Source organism: Euphorbia lathyris, chromosome 8 (assembly GCF_963576675.1).
Source record: "Euphorbia lathyris chromosome 8, ddEupLath1.1, whole genome shotgun sequence".
NCBI classification, from domain to species: Eukaryota; Viridiplantae; Streptophyta; class Magnoliopsida; order Malpighiales; family Euphorbiaceae; genus Euphorbia; species Euphorbia lathyris.
This window is the reverse complement of record NC_088917.1, coordinates 81,402,304-81,421,773: the sequence shown is the minus strand read 5'-3', so window position 1 is coordinate 81,421,773 and position 19,470 is coordinate 81,402,304. Positions and strand designations below refer to the sequence as shown.

At 36.7% G+C, this 19,470-nt stretch overlaps 1 long non-coding RNA gene across 1 annotated transcript; it reads right to left on the bottom strand.

The window, feature by feature from the left end:
* Nucleotides 1-3,753: 3,753 nt before the first annotated feature.
* Nucleotides 3,754-6,400, bottom strand: LOC136203275 (uncharacterized). The gene is made up of 4 exons (XR_010674769.1): nucleotides 6,103-6,400; nucleotides 5,877-5,998; nucleotides 5,507-5,653; nucleotides 3,754-5,002 (listed from the first exon to the last, which is right to left on the bottom strand). It is a non-coding gene; the product is annotated as an uncharacterized lncRNA (long non-coding RNA).
* Nucleotides 6,401-19,470: the final 13,070 nt, after the last annotated feature.

The following is a 19,470-nucleotide window of genomic DNA, read 5'->3' as shown; positions in this document are numbered from 1 at the left end:
CATTTGATGGTCCCAAAAACATTCCACCCCATTGTAGAAATTGTATAAAACATATAGGAATTGTGTAACATATCATCATTATTCCCATAAGTGTTATCCCTATTTCTTTCGAGTACTTTGATCCTTTGAAGAATATCAATTGTGTTAGCACTGCTCCTACATTCCACCACCTCGTGTCATGCCTGATTTTAGCCCCAATGACCTGATCATACCATTGGAAATAATATCAAGCATGGCACAATGTGGTGGAATGTAGGAGCAGCGCTAACACATTGATATTCTTCAAAAGATCAAAATACTCGAAAGAAACAGGAATAACACTTATGGGAATAATGATGATATGTTGTACAATTACTATATGTTTTATACATTTCCTACAATGGGGTGGAATGTTTTTGAGACCGTCAAATGTTTCTACAGAAAAAGACTATTATATGTCTGAATGGAGCTCAAATGAAAAAAAGAAAAGTTTTACATCTTTCAAGAATCAAATTTGGACTAAAAAATATTAATTGTGTTAGGGCTGCTCCTACATTCCACCTCCTCCTGTCATCCATGATGTTAGCCCCACCCCTGACCTGATCAAAGACAGGATATGATCGATTATCACTTCTCTTACATTTGTATCATATATAATATTGATATCGATAATATCACACATTTTTGACATAACAACCCGAAATTATCATCTTTACTTATTTTCTACTTTATTGAGGAAAATTCTAAAAAGTGTCTACAAAGAGAAAAACTAAAAAGATACTTACTATTAAGAGTTGGTTTGATTGCACCTTATTTACAAGATCCCGCTAAGTCTTGAGAGACTCTCCTAAAATAGCAAACAATATTTTTCATACAATTTCAAATCAATTACTCCATTTCTCTAATTATGTGCCAACTTATTGTTTATTGGGGTAGCCAATTTCAACTACAGCAAAACTCTATCTGATGTGATATCAAAAGCACAAGAGCATGGAACAAAGGAGCTTGGAGTTAAGGAGCCTAGTAGAAGCATGAGGGATCCATTGGAGCTGTCAATTGGACCTATGACGAAGAATCGTGCAAAGAAAGATCAACAAATGCTTAATGGACTCATCTTGAGCTTCTTTAAACAAGGAATGAATTCTAGCGAAGTCATTAAAGATGGTGTGTTTTTGTGTTGTATCCAAGCCCAAGCCCATAATAGTGATATGTAAAAAGGTTGATCATATTTTAAGAGAAGCTTTGGACTTGCATGTGTTTGGCATGTGCAAAACCCATTGGGACTCATTAAAATTAATGCTATAACCTTATAGGTTTGATTGGGCTTATTTCTAGCTAATTAAAAGGCCCAAATAATGTTAATTAGTGGGCTGAAATTGGGCTCTAAAGGACAAAAACGAATTTAATGTTTTTCCTTGTCTAATTAGGATTTCTTTTACCTTGGTGCACTAGGATTCAACTTCCTTTTTAGTTTAGGTTTAGGTTTATTTTGTAGCCTATATAAAGGCTTGTATTCTTCATTATTTTTATCAATCAGAAATCAATATTTTTATGAACAAAAGTTCTTCTTTTCCTTTGGGAATTATTTTCAATCCGGGATTGAATTCTTTATTGTGAGCTTGAGAGACCGGGTCATCATTCTTGCAATATTATCTTGATCGTGAACAAGTATTTTGGTAAGGTACTTGTGAATCGCCAAACACTCAGGTTCCAATTTAATTATTCGAAGGTGTAAGGTCAGATCTCCTTTCATTGTCTTTAATTCTTTGGGATTGGTTTGTTATCACCAATTTATGTTTGTTATTTGATTCTATTAATTCCTTAAGATAGATCGGGAAAACTTGTTGATTTGGTTATTATCTCTTTTTCATAACCAATATCACATCACTATCACTGGGGTAAGCCAAGGCGTAAAATAAACTCACCAGTGAAGCAAATAAAAGAAGTAAAAACAGCAGCAAACTTGATTACCAAATGAAAATTACCCGCAAATGATAATTTTGTATGAGTTCACGAGTATCACTTGATGTGCTTGAGGAGATGCTGATTTAGGAATCAATACCTGATGACATTTACACGGATGCACCTAGGAGAAGAAGAGGTGATGGCACCGAAAGCTTTTTTATTTGTAACCGTTCATTTTTTTCTTTTTTTCTTAGGAAAACCGTTCTTATTACATCAGCTAAGTTGGTATTAGGAAAAAAAATTGCTTCATGTGTCCCCTTAGGTGTCCCCTTGCCTCAGCTAAGTTGCTCCATGTGTCAAACCATGAAAAAAATTTGCTGTCTTATATTTAATTTGTTAAAGTCTGTTAATTTCTGTTAAACCTATGAATTAAAACTCTGTTTAAATGATTAATGTGATTAGTTTGTTATTCAGGTACCAGACATCATCTTTCTCTTCTGATTAGGGTTTCTCTTGTGAGATTTCTATTTCGATCAGATTTTTTTCCTGTTCATGGTCCCTTGATTAGCGTTGTACTGCTCAAGTGCAAGATTGAAAATTTATTATTGATTGGAAAATTAAAAACTCATTAAGTTTCTTGCATTTAATTCCATGATTGGCATCAAGGTCAATCTTATAATTACATGATTGGTATTGGTTCACCAAATGATACATAAAGAGTTTGTGCTTAGAGCACTATCAAATAAGCTTCATATCTACGTCAATGGAGAGTCAAGTTTATCTTTTTTTTATCCTGGATGTGAGTGAATAAGTGGTGAATGTTTTGTTACTGAGTGCACATTCAACAACATTTTTTTTTTTTTGATTAAAACGGAGGACTGGGAACGGAATTCAGAAATCCCAACTATGTTGGCACCCCTGAAGGACCACCCCCAGAACCCAAATTGAATAAAAGAATAAAAAATGAGTAATACAGCCAAGTTCGATCAGGTAAAACGAAATGTTGTCTAACCTGAAAAATTGAAAGCTAATAAGGTATTACAAAAAGAGGGGGGAGAATCCCACCAAGTGATCCCGGTAGATGAACAGGCATAATTGGCTAAGGCGTCGGCAACTTCATTGTAACCATTATAAGCTGACAGTCCTGCCATTCTGAGTGTAGAATCCACGAAATAGCAAAACAGTTACGCCGTAAGCAAGTCACCACATACGTTGAGTCAGATTCGAGCCAAATTGAATTCCACCCACGACTCTGCACTTGTTTAATGGAAAATAGAGCAGCTCTCAGCTCCGCAACATGGACAAGTGTGTCGGCAGTTGGGAAGGAGAAAGCACCGAGACAGATACCACGGTTATCCCTGAAAATCCCGCCACATCCTGCTGCCATTCAACACCGAGGCATCGGTGTTCACCTTCACCCAACCAGCAGGCGGAGGAAGCCATCGAACAGGTAAAATTCTCGGGGATCTAGAAAGGCGAGGTTGAAGACCCAAGTTGTCAAGGATAGCCAATTCAACGGTCGAGTTCCAAGTGTTGCCTGTTCGAAAGTGGTCCGTCCGTCTGGTGTGAAGCCAAATGAGATGAAGAGCACGGTGGATGTCCGGAGGCTTATCGTTGAAGATGCAGGCATTCCGAATGATCCAGGTAGACCAGATTGCGTGAAGAACAGCGCTATTCCACAGGGCTTGAATTTGCGAGCTAAACCGCTGAGAGGCTGCCCAGCAGAGACGATCTCTAGTAGTGTCACCATCCGGTATTCGTCTCCCGAATAAGGCAGAAATACTCAGCCAAATTGCCTTAGCAAAACCACAATGAATCATCAAATGATCCAAGCATTCCGCATCTTTCTGACAAAGACAACACCTAGAGACGATGCACAAACCACGTTTTCTAAGATTCCAGTGAGTCGGGAGTGCGTTGTAAAAGGTTCGCCAACACACAAATGAGTGAGCTGAAGAGTTAAATGGATATAATATAGCAAGCAATATGAAAAAATCGAGTGTGTAATGAATGCAATGACCAGAAATATGTTTAAAACCAATGAATATATCCGATAAATCAATTATTTCTCCTAAGGAAGCCATATTTAAAACAGGCCAGCAAATGAAGAGTTAAAAAAAACAGTCATGATGTATTCCATAAATATAAGAAGAGTATTCGCATTTTAGTCCCATCTTTCTCTAACAAAACATGTAAAAAACGAAAAGTATCCTAGGCTATGGAGCTCTCCTACAATATCTCAGCTCGGCTCTTCAGTGATGATTGGTAAATATCGTCCTTCTTCTGCCCGCACTGTTTACTTTCTTTACCCTGTACTTGTGCTCTAAAAGGTAATAATTTATACATTTTTAAAGGCCAATTTGGAAAGACGCTCTTCTATGTTGCACCTCAATTTCGAACTTGAAGGAGTTGTCTAAGTTTGAAGCAATTGCAGGACATGAGCAGTATCGTCTGGATAGTAGATAGCCTTGCTAGGTTTTTGTCCAACAGCGCATGCAAAGATATAACAAAAGTGAAGTTGAAGAACATTAGGAGCTGAAGAACATAACAAACTTGAAGCTGTTTTCGATATGCTTTGGAACATGTTTTCATTGGATCTGCTACAAGCCTTTTCTCCATTTTAATTCATTAGCGTTAGACCTAAGGTATACTGGTGCTTAGGACACAACATCAATAATTTGGAGTGTTTCTTTTCATAATAGGTTTGAAAGAATCTGAAATTCTTCTGTACTGAAGAAAAGAAAAGATTCTTTATCCTCTAGACCATCACTGTGGAGGTGGAGGTGGAGTCAGATTCTACCCGCGAGATTGTTACATGGACTTCCACCTACTATCAAATCAAATCCTCCAAACCATTGAATCGGTTGCTTTAATTTATCTTCCTTTAGATCTTGAACATATTCTAAGTTTATCAAATTCCAGGTCTGGGTTGTTTGCTCCCACCAGTATCTCAATATGTTTGTGTTGACTTCAGACTTCTCAACTGACACTACATCCTTTAGTGTGATACCGAACCAGTGAGCGATTTCTGGCTCTCCTATATAGAGACATCAGATTTATGCCTCCTAGGAACAAGTCTTTCATTACTGACAGATGAATAGTATGCAATTATATCAACCTGAAACAATTTTTCAATTTAAAAACCTTATGTTAGATTCGAGATCAAGAAGAAGTTTTACCTTTATTAATGAAAAAGTCCATGTTTACTTGTGGAAAAAAATCTTAGATCAATGTTTGCAAAATCTTAAAGTATAAGAACATATATGCAAATGGGCAAATCTTACCTGGAATCAATTCGATCCCAATTTCAATATAAGGAGTGAAGGGGTCCTTACAAAATTGTAATAAGGAGTGAAGGAGTCCTTACAAAATTGTAATAAGCAAGCATTCAATCAAGCAAAGAGCAAGGTTAATATATTTCTAATCCATTCATACATATATACATATCATTATTCTATCACTACTCTCCCTTTTTTTTAATCTCATTTCATCATATAAATCAACGGTATAATTACAATCAAAAATCAAGCCAACACACAGTGAACAAACTCATAGGTGCATCTCAAACCAAACAAATATAGGCATCTCAACTAAGGCACAAAAAAGATAAACAAAAAATCACCTGCGTTTTGCGTTTTGTGCGGTGCAGCGACTGAACTGAACGGTGGCCGGCGGTGGAGACTGGCTGCTCCTCTCCTCTTGTCTTGTGCGATTCCCTTGAGTTGAGCCGGCGGTGTGCGATATCGTCTACGTTCGTTGCTCTCCTCTTCTGAATTAGGGATTTAGATATTAATTTAGCTGTTGTGCTGTGTGCTGTGCCTTTTAGTTCTGATTTATTTTCATTAAAATCAAAACGACGTCGTTTTTCTCATGACCAAAACGACGTCGTTTTGATATAAAAAAAAAAAATAATACCCCCGGCCAGTTGCCGGGGCTAGAGCCCTACTCAACCCCCCTGGTTCTGACCCTGCATGCAAATGCCCAAATCTTACCTGGAATGAGTTACCGAGCCATTTCTATCTATGGGTCCGATCTCCGCCACTTCCCCTTGTGTGGTTCCTAGGAAAACCAAGAATCCTCACGTAGATTAGGCAGCCTATCATCGGAATCATAACTGAATACATAGAGAAGAGGAAAAACTATGATTAGTATGGGTTAATAATTGTTCACAGTTTCACATTGCATAAAATTGAAAAACAAACGATTCCAACAACCAACCTTTCACACCTTTATAAGGTTTTTAGCTCCATAAAGCACAAACAAGGTGAGATTGTGCCGCAAAGCAATGAAATTTGTATGAGTTCATGACTATCTTCATAAACCAATTGTTGGTCCAGTTTTGCTCCAAACCACTCATTGAGTTTGTAACCCTAATCACCATCAACCGCACCAATGGCATTTAGAGGGATAGAGTTGGAGTATTTAACCTAATCGGAATCAATTTCTTTACTGTTGTTCCCCGAGCGAGAAGGAGGAGTGGGTTATCCCATGGCGGAGAATACAAAGCTACAGATCTCTCTTTTCTTTCAATACAAACTTTAAGAACCAAATTCAGCTTATGCTTATGTAGCTGTATTCCAATTGTGTCAGGTCTTTAATTGGTAATTTGATAGGCTTACACGTCAACTTCTATCAACTTATAAAATTTTTCTTTTTTTTATTTTTAAAATCTAATAATTAATGGTTTGGATCTCTTTAAAAAATCCATTTATTAAAGGTTTTACTATTTACCGTCCCCAAATTACTTATCACCACCTCCACTTGGACAATTTTGCCATTTGCATAAAAAAAATTTGCAAAACTGGGAAAAAGAAATTTGAGAGAAAATTTCAAAAATTTGGCCTAAACGGATGGCGCATTCCCCCCGACCCATGGCTGGAACGGATGGCGCATCCGCCCCCACCATGGGTCGGGGGGAATGCGCCATCAATTATTGTTGTTCGGGTTTATGATTTTGGAGAGAGAATTTTCAGTTTTTGATCAAAATTATGAAAAGGGCAAAAAAGTCCAATGATGCAATAATAATTTGGAAGTTGTATTTAATAGCTCACTTTATTACTTTTATTTTAACTATATTAATTTTTACTAACCATAACTCCATGTTATTATATTAATTTTATTTTACCATCTCTTTATCAATGGTAGTGGTTCATTTCTGGTCAATAAAGGGAATTTGAATAAGAGGAAACATGTTATGAATTTGAAGATGGTGAATGTATCCCTTTTCCTTACAGCACACATATATGTTTTGAATCAACAAATTCTGGCTTCACTTCCATATAAAAAAACTTGATTTAGTTGGTGTTCAGAATCTTATTATCCGATTTGGGAGTCCTACCATCCCATTATCTTCGCGAACTAACTTCAGCATATTGTTATGCTTGATAATGATTAATCCTCCGCTGTCAATTTGGAGCAGAAATTCAAAACAAGTTATATATGTTCCACGGACACAAAAGCAAATTTATTTCTGAAACATAACTTTCATAAAACTCAAAATGGACAAGGACAGAAAACGCATTAAACTTTCAGAATTTGGTTCAATTATCTGTTTTTTTTTTCAGTTTGGCCTATTCTGAGTTATCAAGTGTATTCTATGACAAAGTTCTACTTCTAGCTTGGGGCGAGTTCATTTATCAATGTTTTGGCTATTATCAATTTTATCTTTTTTATCCTGGATGTGAGTGAATAAATGGTGAATTTTTTGTTTTTATCCTATTTGTATTGTATAAGCTAATATGTTATCAAATGATAAAAGAGTGGTTTCAAACTTATAAATTTTTGTTTTTTTTATGTCATTCATGATTTTTATTTGTTAAACTATTATAAAATTTAAGAAACTTCTTTATTAAAACAATATTTTATGGATTTTTTTTAAGAATTTCAGATTTTAATTTCTTTCAAAAATTTATTAATTGGAATGCTAAAAATTTCTATAATATAAATAAAAATTGGATAAATTGAAAAAACAATCTTTGTGGTTACACAAAATGTTGAATCGTGCTTGTAGCATTTTTTTCGACTAAAAGATAACTGGGGTTCTGATGTTGTTAAAAATAAGATATTTTAGTTTAACAACCTAAAAATGAAAGAAATTTTCATTGTGTATAGATGTATTTGTTAAAATATTAAACTTAATTTAAAAAAATAAAATAAAAAAAATAAAAAATAAAAAAAAATTTGTGCAAGATCACGTGAAGATAAGGAAGAAAGTCTTCCTTCAAAATGCATTTAATTCCTTGAAAAAATAAGGATTAATATATGGTAGGTGTAGACTTATATATGTGGTGTTCAAATTGACAAGTATGTGGTTTTTTAATGAATTCATTTGGCTTTATAAATATATATATATATGAGAGATCTGGTGTGACACATTTCTTATGGTGTGACAAGCCTTATTGTGTGACAATGACCAATTTTGTAATTAACCAAAATGAGGTGGCAAATTTGTAAATAAAAGAAAAGAGAAAATTTTTTTATTTTTTTTCTTTAAAATGCATTTTTCCGACTTTTTCAACCTCGTTTTTCAAAAAAATTTATACCGTTGGGCTCGTCTTAATTAAACGATCATTTTAAGATCCATGAAGCTCAAGTAAAAAAAATTCCGGTGAACGGAATCCTGGTGGGCATTTTCCGGTAAGAAAAAAAGTGTCCAGAAAATTCTCAAAACATTTCAAAAAATGTAAAACATTATTCTAAGAAACTTTAATTCTTGGGTCGAAGCGAGATTTCTTACGGTTTAGTCCCAATAAAACTTTTTCCTTAATTTTATCCATTTTACATGCTTCAACAATTTGTTGGGTAAAAACTGTAAGGAATCTCGCTTTGAGCCAAGAATTAAAGTTTCTTAAAATAATGTTTTACATGTTTTGGAATTTTTTGATAATTTTCTGGACACGTTTTTTGTCCTACTTACGTTGTTCCAAATCAATGTACCATTTATTCCAATAGAAAATTGTTTTATTTCTTTTCTTTAAAATACATTTTTCTGACATTTCTAACCTCGTTTTTCAAAAAATTTTATACTATTAGACTCGTCTAAATTAGACAGTCATTTTAAGATCCTTGAAGGTCCAAGTAAAAAAAATTCCGGTGAACGGAATCCGAGTAGGCGTTTTCTGGCAAGAAAACAAGTACCCAGAAAATTCTAAAAAAATTCCAAAAAATGTAAAACATTATTCTAAGAAACTTTAATTCTTGGGTCGAAGCAGGATTTCTTACGGTTTAGTCCCAATAAAACTTGTTCTTTAATTTTATCCATTTTACATGCTTCAACAATTTATTGGGTCAAAACTGTAAGGAATTTCGCTTTGAGCCAAGAATTAAAGTTTCTTAAAACGATGTTTTACATGTTTTCGAATTTTTTGATAATTTTCTGGGTACGTTTTTTGTTCTACTTACATTGTTCCAAATCAGTGTACCATTTGTTCCAACATAATAATTGTATTGTTCCAACAGAAAAATGTTTTATTTCTTTTCTTTAAAATACATTTCCCGAAATTTCTCACATTGTTTTTTGAAAAATTTTATACTATTAGACTCGTCTAAATTAAACGGTCATTTTAAGATCCCTGAAGTTCAAGTAAAAAAAATTCCGGTGAACGGAATCCGGGTGAGCCTTTTCTGGCGAGAAATAAAGTGCCCAGAAAATTCTCAAAAACTTTTAGAAAATGTAAAACATTATTCTAAGAAACTTTAATTCTTGGGTCGAAGCGGGATTTCTTACGGTATAGTCCCAACAAATTGTTGAAGCATGTAAAATGGATAAAATTAAGAAAAAAGTTTTATTGGGACTAAACCGTAAGAAATCCTATTTCGACCCAAGAATTAAAGTTTCTTAGAATAATGTTTTACATTTTCTGAAAGTTTTTGAGAATTTTCTGGACACTTTTTTTTCTCCCCGAAAAACGCCCACCCGGATTCCGTTCACCGGAAATTTTTTTACTTGAGCTTCAGGGATCTTAAAATTACCGTCTAATTTAGACGAGTCTAATAGTATAAAAATTTTCGAAAAACGATGTTAGAGATGTCGGAAAAATGTATTTTAAAGAAAAGAAATAAAACAATTTTCTTTACTCTCTTTCATTTTATTTACCAATTTTCCACCTTGCCCTTTTTAATTATCATCAAAACTACGTAGTTTTGTTATGTCACATAATAAGCTCATTGTCCCAACTTAAGCCCTTGTCAAGTGCATTCCTTGTATGTTGTGTGTTGAATAAAAAAGAAAATAGTTGAGTGAAAATTGTGCTTCAACCTTTAAAGTATAGGTTCCTCAATATAATTTTAGCTCCTTAAGTTGCAACAAAGTGGTATCAGAGCCATATTACGAGAGTCAGTCTTCCGCCAAACAAACCCTATAAAAAATGTCAGACGGTCTCAAACTTCCTTATCAAGACCCTCAGCTCACCAAAACCAATTATTCAAGTTGGTGTATTCGAATGAAGGCGTTACTCGGATGTCAAGATGTTTGGGACATTGTTGAAAAAGGCTACGTAGTCCAAGCCAATGAGGCAGCATTGACACAGGCAGAAAAAGATAATCTGCAGAAAAATCGCAAAAGCGATCAAAAGGCAGTTACTCTCATCCATGAAGGTTTGGATGAATTAATGTTCGAGAAAGTAGCTGAAGCTACCACCGCCAAACAAGCGTCGGAAATCCTATGAGTTTCTCTTCAAAGGGAGGAGAAAGTTAAAAAAAGTTCGTTTGCAGATGCTGAGAGGAGAATTTGAGATGATGAGGATGAAAGAGACGGAGGCCATTAGTGATTACTCATCCCGAGTAAAATCTGTCGTAAATCAGATGCGGCAGTATGGAGAAAAAATTGAAGAGTCCAGAATTGTTGAAAAAATTATGCGATCACTACTACCAAAATTTGATTATGTAATGGTGGCTATGGAGGAGTCTAGAGACATCAGTGAAATGTCAGTTGACGAAGTTGTAGGGTCACTACAAGCACGAAAGGAGCGGTTTGAGAAACGAAGAGAAGATTCCGCAGAACAAGTCTTAGCAACAAAGATTGTGTTTAAAAATGGCAAAAGTAGTCAGTCCGGCAGAGGATGCGGAAGAGGTCGAAGAGGAAATGGTAGAGGACGAGGAAGTGGAAGAAGTCAAGGCAGAAATGAAAACGGCAGCAACAACAATGACAGAAGCACTCAATTCACCAGAGGTAGAGGAAGAGGCCGAGGACGCGGTCAAGGAAGAGGAAACTGGACGCCGAATGAAGGACGTGACAAGTCCAATATTCAGTGTTATAATTGCTCCAAGTATGGTCACTACGTGGTAGAATGTTGGAGTCCGCCTAAGGAGGTAGAGGAGACTGCCAGTAATATTCAAGATGAGGAAGTAACTGGCATTGTGTTACTTACCTACGAATGTGAAGAAAATCGCGAACATAATATATGGTATCTTGACAATGCGGCAAGTAACCATATGTGTGGTGACAAGAAGATGTTCGTGGAGCTCTATGAATCCGTTCATGGTAATGTTGTATTTGGAGATGCCTCTAAGGTTCCTATTACAGGCAAATGAACAATTCTTTTTCGACTCAAAAATGGCGCTCACCAGTTTATTGATAATGTTTATTATGTTCCCAACGTGAAAAGCAATATCTTGAGTTTGGGACAGTTATTGGAGAAAAATTATGAATTTCACATGGTGGACCGGAAACTACTCATGTTGAATGAGAAAAAGGAGCTGATTGGACGAGTACCCATGGCGAAAAACAGAATGTTCACAATTAACATTCAGACAGACGTAGCTAAATGTTTGAAAGCTTGTGTGCAAAGTCCCCTCTGGCTTTGGCATCTACGGTATGGACATCTCAATTTTGGAGGACTGAAGCTGTTGGGACAGAAGCAGATGGTAAACGGATTGCCTCAAATTGACCAACCTCATCAACTGTGTGAAGGATGTCTTGTTGGAAAACAATTCAGAACCAATTTTCCAAAGGAGTCCATGTCAAGAGCAAAGGCGCCACTTGAGCTAGTTTGCACAGACGTGTGTGGACCGATCACTCCACAGTCTCTGGGTAAAAATAAATATTTTCTACTTTTCATTGATGATTATAGTAGAAAAACTTGGGTGTATTTTTTGAAGGAAAAAACAGAAGTTTTTGAGACATTTAAAAAATTCAAAGTCCAAGTGGAGAAAGAAAGTGGTCATTTTATTAAGGCACTCAGATCAGACAGAGGCGGTGAATACATGTCCATCTCTTTCAAGCAATTTTGTGAACAACAAGGAATCCATCATTTGCTTTCAGTCCCCAGATCACCTCAGCAAAATGGCGTAGTTGAAAGAAAGAACAGAACGGTGCTCAACATGGTGAGGAGCATGTTAAAAAGCAAAAATTTACCGAAGGAGTTATGGGCCGAAGCAGTAGACTGTGCTGTCTACTTGTTGAACAGATCGCCAACTGTCAGTGTTTGGGATCAAACTCCACAAGAAGCATGGAGCGGAATAAAACCCAGTATTTCTCATTTGCGTGTTTTTGGCAGTGTTGCTCATGTCCATGTACCGGATGAAGAACGCAAGAAGCTAGATGATAAAAGCAAGAAATATTTGTTTGTGGGCTATTGAGAACATTCCAAAGGTTACAAAATGTTCGATCCTCAGACTCAGAAAATCATCATCAGTAGAGATGTCACCATTGATGAAGAAGTAGTTTGGGACTGGACCGATGAAAAAGAATACAGCTACAGTTTTTATCCTTTCATGGATGAAGATAATGATCAGGAAGAACCAGCCACAGTCGCAGCCACAACACCAGCAACCAGTTCAACATCAGTAAGATCATCTAGTTCAAGTTCATCCTCGAGTGATGGAGACAGTTCAGATGAACATCCGCCCGGAAAGCCAAAAAAATTCATACCTATTAAAGATCTCTGTGATGTAACAAGAAATCTCGATGATGAATTAACTCTTTATTGTCATTTTGTTAATGATGAACCAACAGATCCAGAAGAAGCAATGAAAGATGAAAAATGGAGACAAGCCATGGAAGAGGAGATTCATTCGATCGAGAAAAATAAAACATGGGAGCTGACATCACTTCCAGCTGGTCAAAATCCCATTGGAGTTAAATGGGTGTTCAAAGCAAAGAAAGATGCAAACGGTGAAATTGTCCGACATAAAGCAAGATTGGTGGCGAAAGGGTTCAGTCAACGACCCGAAATTGACTACAATGAAGTTTTTGCTCCTGTTGCCAGAATGGAGAGTATCAGACTGATAATTTCTGTAGCTGCTCAACACGGGTGGAGAATCCATCAAATGGACGTGAAATCCGCATTTTTCAACGGATATCTGGAAGAGGAAATTTATATCCAGCAACCACCTAGGTATGTTGTGAAAGGTCAAGAAAATACAACAACAAAGCCTTAGTTCCGAAATGATTCGGGGTCGGCTAACATGAACCATCATATAAAACTGTGAAATCAAGTCGTGTCAACGACACAAATTCGCTCCCTCCACGCCGTCCTATCCACTACCATATTTTCCTCAATTCCCAGTAAACTCATATCACTCTCGATCACCCTCCTCCAAGTTTGCTTAGGTCTTCCCCTACCCCTCACCACTACATCCTTTTGCCACTCTTCGGTTCTCCTAACCGGTGCATCAAGCGCTCTACGTCTCACATGGCCAAACCACCTTAGTCGGTTTTCTCTCATTTTATTCTCAATAGATGTGACCCCTACTTTTGTCCTAATTATTTCATTACTCACCCGATCCTTTCTTGTATGATCACACATCCATCTCAACATATGCATCTCCACCATCGACATCTTATGGATGTGGCAGTGTTTCACTGCCCAACACTCCGTACCATATAACAATGCTGGTCTAATTGTCGTCCGATAGAATTTTCCCTTCAATCTATTAGGTATGTCGGGGTCACAAAGGAAACCTGTAGCACTCTTCCACTTCGGCCAACCAGCTTTAATCCTATGAGCAACATCTCCATCTACTTCTCCATCCGTTTGGATAATAGATCCTAAATACCAGAAGCAATCCGAGGCCTGAATAACTCTCCCATCTAGGGTGATTGTTCCTGCCTCCTTACTCCTATGGCCGCTAAACTTACACTCCAAATATTCTGTCTTACTTCGGCTCAACTTAAAGCCTCTAGATTATAGAGTTTGTCTCCATAGTTCCAACTTCCTCTCCACTCCTTCTTTCTTCTCATCAACCAACACAATATCATCTGCAAACAGCATGCACCATGGTATACCATCTTGAAGCGAACTTGTTAGTTCATCCATAACAATGGCAAAAAGAAATGGGCTTAGTGCGGAACCTTGATGCACTCCAATCGTAATAGGAAACTCTTCGGTCTTCCCAACACTAGTACATACACTCGTGCATGCTCCCTCATACATGTCATTTATGATGTCAATATATTTCCGCGAAATGCCTTTCCTTATCAAGGCCCACCAAAGTACTTCCTTTGGTACCTTATCATATGCTTTCTCCAAGTCAATGAAAACCATATGCAAGTCTTTCTTCTTATTTCGATAGTGCTCCATTAATTGTCTCATTAGATGGATAGCTTCCATAGTTGATATTCCCGGCATAAAGCCAAACTGGTTTTTCGAGATCTTCACCGTCCTCCTTAGCCTTTGTTCGATCACTCACTCCCAAAGTTTCATAGTGTGGCTCATTAATTTGATTCCCCGATAGTTGGCACAATCTTGGACATCGCCTTTGTTCTTATACAAAGGGATTAAGATACTTTTCCTCCATTCTAATGGCATCTTATTGTTTCTCCAAATTTTGTTGAAGAACATCGTCAACCATTCGATTCCTCTTTCTCCCAAACATCTCCAAATCTCAATAGGGATGCCATCAGGTCCTACTGCTTTCTTCAACTTCATCTTACTTAATGCCATTTTGACTTCACTCTTTTGAATTCTCCGCAGGCATTCATGATTTATCATATCATGATGGATACTTATATCTCCAACGTCTTGTCTGCGATCTCCATTAAATAAGTCATCAAAATAGGACCTCCATCGTTCCTTGATATCCTTATCTCTAACTAGGACTTTCTGGTCCACATCCTTCACACATTTAACTTTTCCGAGATCTCGCGTCTTCCTATCACTCATCCGAGCAATTCTATATATGTCTCTTTCCCTTTCTTTCGTATCCAATCTTGTATACAGATCCCGATTCACCTTTGCTCTAGCATCTCGTATGACCTTCTTTACTTCCCTTTTAGCCTCTTTGTATTTTTCGTAGTTCTCGTCACTCCTACATTTCCCCAATATTTTATAGGATTCTCGCTTACTCTTTACTGCTTGTCGTACTTCTTCTGTCCACCAAGATGTGTACTTACCCGGTGGCGTGCTACCTTTAGATTCCCCTAGAACTTCCTTCACTACTTCCCTTATACTATGCTCCATCTTGGTCCATATCGAATCTATATCTAAATCCATATTACAAGTCCAAACATCTTTTTTGGTCATCTCATCCACAAATTTTTGTTAATTCCCCCCTTGCAATTTCCACCACTTAATCTTAGTCTCTACTTGTGGTGTTTGTTTTCTTATACATTTCCTACTTCTAAAATCAAGCACCACTACTCTATGTTGGGTTGTCGTACTCTCACTAGGGATCACCTTACAATTAATATAACTCTTTCTCCAAGCACTCCTTACTAAGAAGAAGTCAATTTGGCTCGCATTACCGCCACTCCGATAAGTCACTAAGTGGGATGTTCTCTTCATAAACCATGTGTTCATGATACTCAAGTCATAGGCTGATGCGAATTCCAAAATATCATTTCTTGCTTCATTCTTATCTCCAAAACCATACCCTCTATGAACACTCTCAAACCCATCTCGCCTAGAACCCAGGTGTCCATTGAGATCGCCCCCTAGTACCATGTTTTCATCCCTAGGAACCTGTTGCACCACTTCCTCTAAGTCCTCCCAAAAAGCTTGTCTTATAGAGACATCTAATCCTATTTGTGGCGCATATGCACTAATGACATTAACAACCTCATCCCCTATCACTAGCTTAACACTCATAATTCTATCGCTCTTCCTAGACACCGCTACTACATCATCAATATACCCCTTATCAATAAGAATACCTACTCCATTTCTACATGTATCCTTTCCTGAGTACCAAAGCTTATAACCCCAAGGAGCTATCTCTCTAGCCTTGGCTCCAACCCACTTGGTTTCTTGTAGGCACATTATATTTATTCTCCTCCTCTTCATAACATCTACAATTTCAGCTAATCTTCCTGTGAAAGAACCTATGTTCCATGTCCCAAAACGTAACCTACTATCCTTACCCCTACCCCTACCCCTACCATTACCGTGGACTAGCTTATTTACCCGCAACCCTTGCATAATTGACACCACCCCCGAGTCCAGGGGTGGCGTGCCGCTTCAGGGCGACGACCTAGCAACCCTTGCACATTTATCACTACACTCGGGTCTAGGAAGTGCAGCGCGTCGCTGAGTAGGGAATGCCCCAACGATATTTATAGTATGGTTCATGTCATAAGATGTGGCTAAGTTTTACGCTGGCCGCCACAAACCTACCGCAACCCTCCTCCTTTGTCCGGGCTTAGGACCGGCTGTAAAGGCCACCAAGTGACCCTCACAGGCAGAGTTGAAAGGTCAAGAAAATAAAGTGCTAAAATTGAAAAAGGCACTTTATGGTCTTAAAAGCAAGCACCACAAGCCTGGAACAGTCGCATTGACAAATATTTTCAAGAAAATGGTTTTGTCAAATGGCCACGTGAATATGCCCTGTATGCAAAGGTGAAAATTGGAGATATGTTACTTGTTTGTTTGTATGTGGATGATCTCATTTTTACAGGGAACAATCCTAAGATGTTTGAAGAGTTCACGAAGACAATGGCTCGTGAGTTCGAGATGACTGACATTGGTCTAATGTCATATTATCTTGGCATTGAAGTGAAGCAGAATGACAACGTAATTTTTATTTCTCAAAGTGGTTTTGCAAAAGAGATATTAAAGAAGTTCAAGATGGAAAATTGTAATTCCATCAGCACACCAGTAGAACGTGGAATCAAGTTGACAAAAGATGAAGGTGGAGACAGAGTCAACCCGACATTATTCCGAAGCTTGGTCGGAAGTCTTAGATACTTGACATGTACGAGACCGGATATTCTCTATACAGTCGGCTTAGTAAGTCGATACATGGAAGCCCCAACGATGTCACATTGGAATGCAGCAAAAAGAATTGTCCGTTACGTGAAAGGTACAACTAATTTGAGATTACTTTATTCAAAAACTGACGATTTCAAATGAGTTGGATACTGTGATAGTGATTGGGCCAGTGACAAGGATGACCGAAAAAGTACAACTGGTTTTGTATTCTTTCTGGGTGATACTGCATTTACATGGAGTTCGAAAAAACAGGCAATTGTGACGCTGTCAACCTGTGAAGCTGAATATGTTGCTGCAACCTCATGTGTCTGTCATGCAATTTGGCTCCGGAAATTGCTAAGAGAATTTTAGATGAGTCAAAATGATCCAACAGACATTTTTATCGATAACAAGTCTGCACTGGCATTAGCGAAAAATCCCGTGTTTCATTATTGAAGCAAACACATTGATACGAGGTATCATTTTATTCGTGAGTGTATTGAGCAAAAAGAAGTGACACTGAAATACGTGAAGACGCAAGATCAGATTGCAGATATTTTCACGAAACCGCTGAAGTACGATGTGTTTAGTCATTTGAAAGCTCAATTGGGAGTCACATAAAATTAAGTTTACGGGGGCATGTTAAAATATTAAACTTAATTTTAAAAAATAAAAAAATAAAAAAAAATTGTGCAAGATCACGTGAAGATAAGGAAGAAAGTCTTCCTTCAAAATGCATAGGTCAAAATGCATTTAATTCCTTGAAAAAATAAGGATTAATATATGGTAGGTGTAGACTTATATATGTGGTGTTCAAATTGACAAGTATGTGGTTTTTTAATGAATTCATGTGGCTTTATATATATATATATATATATATATATATATATATATATGTGTGTGTGTGTGTGTGTGTTCCTTGTATGTTGTGTGTTGAATAAAAAAGAAAATAGTTGAGTGAAAATTGTGCTTCAATCTTTAAAATATAGGTTCCTCAATATAATTTTAGCTCCTTAAGTTGCAACAGTATTAGCAATCCAGAGTTTATTGGAACAAAAAAAAATAGATAGGAGTTAGAGGGAGAAAGTGACACCACAACATTAGGTGTCAAACTTATAAATTTTTGTTTTTTTTTATTATTTCATGTAACATGTATCTGTTGAAGTAGAGAGGCTAAAATGACAATTTACCAATGACTTAATATATATTTTGAAAGATCAAATATGTTTTCGGAAATAAGCAACAAAAGACACAATAGCTTATATATATATTATTGCACTCTTACATCTATATATATATATATATATATATATATATATATATATATATATATATATACATGACTTAAACCATTTAACTTAATTTTGAACCACATGCTTGTCAAAATAAGAGCCACAAAATATAAATCTAAACTTATCTCATACATTAGTCTATATATCACATTATTGATCCTTTTTTTCTTCACCCAAAATAAATGCATTTTTGACTTGTGCATTCAAAGAAGACTTCTCTCTTATCTTCTTCACCTTCACGTGAACTTGCCTTTTTTTTATTCTATAGTTAAAATTAAGTTTAATTTTAACATGCCCCCTTAAACTTAATTTTCCGTAATTCCCAATAGAGCTCTCAATTGTCTGAATACATTGTATTTTAACAGCTTTGTAAAAATATCTGTAATCTGATCTTCCGTTTTCACATACTTCAGTTTCACCTCTTTTTGCTCAATAACTCCCGAATAAAATGATACCTCGTATCAATGTGTTTACTTCGATCATGAAACACGGGATTTTTCGCTAATGCCAGTGTAGACTTGTTATCGATAAAAAATCTCCGTTGGATCATTTTGACTCATCTGAAATTCTTTTAACAATTTCCGGAGCCAAATTGCATGATAGACACATGAGGTTGCAGCAACATATTCAGCTTCACAGGTTGACAGCGTCACAATTGCCTGCTTCTTCGAACTCCATGTAAATGCAGTATCACCCAAAAAAAATACAAAACCAGTTGTACTTTTTCGGTCATCCTTGTCACCGGCCCAATCACTATCACAATATCCAACTAATTTGAAATCGTCAGTTTTTTAATAAAGTAATCCCAAATTAGCTGTACCTTTCACGTAACGGAGAATTCTTTTTGCTGCATTCCAATATGACACAGTTGGAGATTCCATGTATCGACTTACTAAGCCGACTGCATAAATAATATCCGGTCTTGTACATGTCAAGTATCTGAGACTTCCGACCAAGTTTCGGAATAATGTCGGATTGACTCTGTCTCCACCTTCATCTTTTGTCAACTTGATTCCACATTCGACCGGCGTGCTGACGGAATTACAATTTTCCATCTTGAACTTCTTTAAGATCTCCTTCGCAAAACCACTTTGAGAAATAAAAATTCCATCGTCATTCTGCTTCACTTCAATGCCAAGATAATATGACATTAGACCAATGTCAGTCAT